At 42.1% G+C, this 6000-nt stretch overlaps 1 protein-coding gene across 2 annotated transcripts in view; it reads left to right on the plus strand.

Annotated features, from left to right (window-relative positions):
• SLCO4A1 (solute carrier organic anion transporter family member 4A1) overlaps positions 1-5787 on the plus strand; it is a 34301-nt gene extending 28514 nt beyond the window's left edge. For both annotated transcript variants that reach the window (XR_012788164.1, XR_012788165.1), the window contains exon 13: positions 2183-5787. The gene's annotated coding sequence lies outside the window, so the exon portion shown is untranslated. The remainder of the gene's footprint in view (positions 1-2182) is intronic.
• The last annotated feature ends 213 nt before the right edge of the window (positions 5788-6000 follow it).

Raw genomic sequence — 6000 nt, forward strand, 5'->3', positions numbered from 1 at the left:
AGCGCTTCGTTATAGTTACTGCAGTGGCGTTACTCCCATCCACGCCCTGATATAGGTCTGTTACAGGGTCTGGATAAGTATAACACCACAAGTAGGTCTGATTTTAATGATCATACTGTTATTTACAGGGTTGTTTCCCTCTCCTGCCTTCTCTTTTTTTTTAACTTTAAACACCTATTCAGGGTCTGAATGGAGTGACAGCGCCTTTGGGTGAGGCAGGCGAAACGCCATGTTATTTGAAGCTAACACAAGGCAGTGCTAACTTCACATGGCATTACGCCTATGCTAATGAGATCACTAATGACTGTTGTTTTTGCATATAATTAGCTTTGTGGATTTGCATTAACCTTAGGGAACATAAAATCCGTTACTGACTTAGCAGAGCGGCTCTGGGCCTGATGCTGTAAGGCTGCTTTCCTGGGACACAGACAGGCTAATTCACTACAGACAAAGCGGCTGCCCGGGCTGTTTTTGGCCCAAAAAAACTCCTATTGACATCAGTGAGTATTCTTTATTAAATTAGCCCCTGAATCGTCTTATCCCATTCATTTGAAAGGAGCTGACCTCCCCAGCTTTAGGAAGCGGCTTCTTAGCATATTGAAGAATGTTCCGAGGGAGATTTTGTTTCCCTCTGAATGGGGCAGTGCTGGCCTGTGAAGTGTTTCTTTGTGTTTTACTGTCGGGGTTGCACTGAAAACCTCTTGTGTGACAAAGGCATCTGCAGCACGAGATTAAATCATTGTCTAGAGCAGGGATGCGCAAACTGGGGGGCGCAAGCGTTTACAGAGGCCCCCGCGGTCTTCCCCAAGGCATTTATATTAAATGCTGGGGACCGCGCAAGGCCTCTGTACTCTATCTTACCATGAGTCAGAAGAAGGCGTGTTGCTGTGGCGCCGCGGGGTCATGTGATGTCACATGACCCCGCAGCATCATTTGATGCTCTAGGAAGATTAAGGGGGAGCGCGAACACGGGAGGAGTGCTAACAGGGGGGCGCAGCGACAAAGGTTTGTGCACCCCTGGTCTAGAGAGCAGCAACTGGTAACTCAAGAGCACAGAACTATCTCCTGCACATCACAATGTTTGTGACGCTGGTTCTACAGTTCTCAAACAAGTGTATTTTCTATTATTTGGCAAAAAATGTGTGTCTGAATGTGTTTTAGAAAATAGGGTTTGACTGTGAGTATTTATATTGTTACTGGTACATTTCTATTAGTGTTTCCCCAGCTGCTGGGACTAAACACTCAGTGACATTGTTTTACATGGAAATGTAAAGCTCTGTGTTGCATTTAAAACGCAGTATGTATTTTTCGTATCACATTATGCGTAATTATGTATGCACGTTTCTTTGTTTTATATTTGTTAAAAAAAACGAACAAATCCAGAATCTTATCAATGTTTCCAGGTTTGATGGTTTTCTTTTCTGAAGTCACATCTTCTTGTGTTCAATTAAAAAAAAAAAAAAAAAAAACAACTCTGGAAGTATTTATGAGATTCTAGTAACCAGAGTGTCAAAATAGTTTATCAACACTGTCTGCCCCCCAGATTCATCAAACGCCATCACGGGTTAACGCACCCGAACAAAGCTCACTTCCATTGACTCGGATGGGGGTTAACGCCAGTTTGGGTGCGTCAACCCATAGCAGAGCTATAACGCCACCGGTTTGTCGAGCAACGGCATTAGTTTGTTTTTGGAAATGTTACATAGTTACATAGTAGATGAGGTTGAAAAAAGACTTCCGTCCATCAAGTTCAACCTATGCTAAATTTAGATGACAGATACTTATCCTATATTTGTACTTGCCGTATATTGATCCAGAAGAAGGCAAACACACAACCCCAGTGACACATCATCTAATGATATCTCATAAGGGGAAAATAAATTCCTTCCTGACTCCAAGAATTGGCAATGCGATTACTCCCTGGATCAACATCCTTCCCATGTTTACTTATTTGGTATATCCTTATATACCTTTCCTTTCTAAAAAGATGTCCAACCTTTTTTGAACAAATCTATTGTATCTTCCATCCCAGTTTCCATGGGTAAATATGTTCAATATTTATATATAAGCTGAACTGACCACACACAGACTTCTATACACCTAAGAAATGCAAAGGACAGTTGTCCCTTTGTCACCTGCTTCCATGTCACGCACGGTCAGTAACATGACATGTTTTTTTCAGATCGAGGGACAAACTCTCAAACCCACACAAAAACACTAGAAAGTAATCTATGTTGAAGAAAAGGAAAAAGATGGAATGGAAGGAATGAAGATGTTCACCGCAGCCGTTTTGCCTCCTCCAGTTCGTCGCGGTCGTTTAACCGTTGTGGGGCAATTCACCGCATCCGCGACGAACTGTCGTAGACCGGAAAAACTCTGCACGGTTCCTATCTTGCAGCAGTAACACAGAGGCAACTGTTGAAAGGAAATACACAATAATGGGGATTTTTATTTGTTTTTTAATACAGATTATTTTCTATAATTTATTTCCTGAAAAGAGTTCCGGAGATGCACAGTGTGGAGAAAGAATGATGTATGAGAGAGGCAAAGTAACGTTAGTATGTTACAAAACGTAATTGAATGCATTGCAGGCTCCATAAGTAAGCAAGAGCCGCGAACAAATGTGGGATTCCGCCCCTCCTATCCATCCTCTGGTGGTGATGCTCTGGAAACAGGCAGGTTTCTTTAAGGCAAGCTCCGCAGTTGTGTTTTTAAATGATTATATTAAGGTTTGGCGATTTTTCATGCAGGAAGCAATACAATTGTGATACAATAAGTATTTTTAAAACTGAATTGCCATTAACAACTAAAACTAACTGAACAGAGTAAATGGGGCTATATGATGTAACGTAGCTATAAGTGTACAGGCGGTCCTCGGTTATCCGACGCAATGCGTTACTCAAAATGGCGTCGGACAGCGAAGCGTCGTAAAGCGAAACCCGTTTTCCCATAGTAACACTGTTTAAATCAAACGTTCCGTTCCTGAAGGCATTTTTAATGCTAAAATACACAGAAAATGTTACTCAAGCAATAAGACATGCAGCACACACATAGATTATGATGGAAACATTATATTTATTGATTCCAGAACTGAAAAATAAAACTATGCTGTATTCTGTACAGAAATGTACATGAGCAAAAAAAATAAACATCAATTATTGGAGGAAGATGATTGGGGGGGGGGGGGAATCTTCAACAGACAACGGACTTTTTGGAGGTGATGTAGGTGGAGTTGAAGGTTTCGGCCTCTTGAAGAATCTCTTCATTGAAGTCTGGGCAGATCCTTTCCTTTTCTGCATGTAGATCTCTCTATAGCAGCTGATTTGGTTAGATACCCCACGACTGACTGTTGAACTCCATTCAATGTTAGGGTCATTGTCCTCAAATATGGCCAGTGCGCTATCAATGTGCTTGAATGCCGCAGCCAACATTTTGGTTGACAATGATTTACGTGGCAGTGGCTGTGCCACATCAGCAGATTGGTGGGCCTCCTCTTCAGCAATTTTTTGCTCTTCTAATTGCATGAGGTCTTCATTGCTCAACTCGTTAGAATGTGAGGCGAGCAACTCCTCAATATCCTCGGTTTCCACCTCAAAGTTGAGATCTCTGGCCATTTGCACAACAGTTTCTATAACCTCTGCAACAGTCTCTGTAAGGACTTGGACATCAGACACAAAATCAGGGCACAAATTACGCCAAACTCAATTTAAATTGGATTGTTTCACCTCATTCCATGCCTCTCCAATGTTTCTTACAGCATGGAGAATGTTGTAACCCCTCCAAAATTCTTTTAAGGTTGGACCACCTTCCACATCAGTTGCTCTGATGGCCTGGGCAAATGTTCACCTAAGATAGTAGGCCTTGAAGGAAGCGATAACCCCCTGGTCCCTCGGCTGTATCGATGAGGTGGTGTTGGGGGGCATGAACACCACCATGACGTTTGGATGATGGTCATCCAGGTACACGGGATGGCCAGGAACATTGTCCAGGAGCAGCAATGCTTTCAAATCGAGGTTCTGGTTCATGCAATATAATTGCACAGCTGGAATTGATGTTGGAACAAGTCCTCAAAAAGGCTCCCTGTTACCCATGCCTTACGGTTGGACTTCCAAATCACTGGAAGTGTGTTCTTTGCATAACCCTTGAATGCCCTAGGGTTTTCTGCATGATAAACAAGCAAAGGTTTTAGCCTGAAATCACCTGCAGCATTTGATCCAAGCAGAAGAGTCAGCCTGTCCTTTGCAACTTTAAACCCAGGCATTGATTTTTCCTCTTTTGCAATGTAACTTCTACTGGGCATTTTCTTCCAGTATAGCCCAGTCTCATCAACATTGAACACTTGACGTGCGCAATAGCCACCGTCCTCTATAATTTTGGCCAATGTAACAGGGAAGGTTTTAGCTGCCTCCTCATCAGCACTAGCAGCTTCACCGGTCACTTTAATGTTATGCAAGTTTGCCCTCTCTTTAAACCGCATAAACCAGCCCTTACTTGCAGTGAAAGTTTCCTCAGTGGTCCCTTCTCCATGCTGTTGCTTAATGTCCTCATACAGACTCAAAGCCTTGGCCTGAATTAAGGCTAAACTAATAGGCACATGACGCTGGGATTGATCTTCCAGCCATATGATATGGCAATATGGCAATATGCCATATGATATGGCAATATGGCAATATGCCCAGCACGTTGCCTTATTGTTGTACCTTGCATAGGTGCTGAGCCCTTGATCTGTTCCAAGATTCTTGCCTTGTCTTTGATTATTGTCACAATAGTTGTGCGAGGTATATCCAAGGCACGTCCAATTTCTGTGTTCGTCTCTCCTTTCTCAGAGCGCTTTATTATGTTTTGCTTGGTCTCCAAAGTAATAGATTTTCTATTCCTTTTTGGAGTAACAGCACTTTGCTTTTTGCTTTTATCAGCCATGGTTTAGGGCCTAAAATACACCACTAAACCTTCACACAGACTGTTCAGAATGATTTCCCTAGCCTGCAGCCTTCTGATTGGACATTTGTAGCAATTTTTTAAAGCGTCGTAAGCGCGTCGGATAAGCCGTTCGGGCGTCGTAAAACGAGCCATAGGGATGCATTGACTAGCATCGGATAAGCCGTTCGTCGTAAAACGAAACGTCTTAAAACGAGGACCGCCTGTAGATATTTGGATACTGTGAGTCGGTGCAGGAAGCTAGCTGGATCCTTTCACAACAAGGCTGTGAACTGTTGGGCTGGGATATTGTTACCAAACATAAGGCAATTCTTTGTAAGATTGCTAAACACCTTTTCTTCTTTTTAGCATCTTAGATGAAAATTACAGTGGTACATAAAATACATCCAATCTCACTGCTGAAGGATAACCGAGGGAAATTAAAGTTTTCTCGCCCCTCGTCATGAACGCAGCTGTATTTACACAAATGCACATTTACTGAAACAACTGGAATCTGTATCTGTTTCCTCTCCCAAACATGCACATTTTGTCTACACCCCGTGCACCCTCTTTGTTTGCTTCGCTCTTTTTTTTTTGTTGTTGCTCAGTCATTATTGAACTTCATGGCTAGACGTGTGGGGATTTTGGTGGCCTGCCTACGCCTTTCTACATGTCCGTGGGTGATGATGTTGGCATTCCCAATTATTACACCTTTAAAATACAATCAAATATGAGTCTGTGTAATGTAATATACAATGTCTAATATTATAAACATATTGGTAGTGTATTGCTTTGTATAGTTCATGATTTTTGTATTATATTGTACAAAGCTGGTATCACAATAATGGTGGATTCATTATTTCTTGTTAATAAAAGAATAATTTGTTAAATACCTGTCTGTTGTAGTAGGTAGCAATGTCACCTCTAAACTATGACATGTAAACTACCCTCATGCTTCTGTAGCTGGGCCCATTTCAGATGTTTGTCTCCATGATGTTTTTCCTCTCATCGTTTTATACACATCTAGTGTCACACCGGTCCTGTTAGATTATATGCGTGGGAATGACACATTGACGGCGTATG

This window comes from Ascaphus truei, chromosome 15 (genome assembly GCF_040206685.1).
Source record: "Ascaphus truei isolate aAscTru1 chromosome 15, aAscTru1.hap1, whole genome shotgun sequence".
NCBI classification, from domain to species: domain Eukaryota; kingdom Metazoa; phylum Chordata; class Amphibia; order Anura; family Ascaphidae; genus Ascaphus; species Ascaphus truei.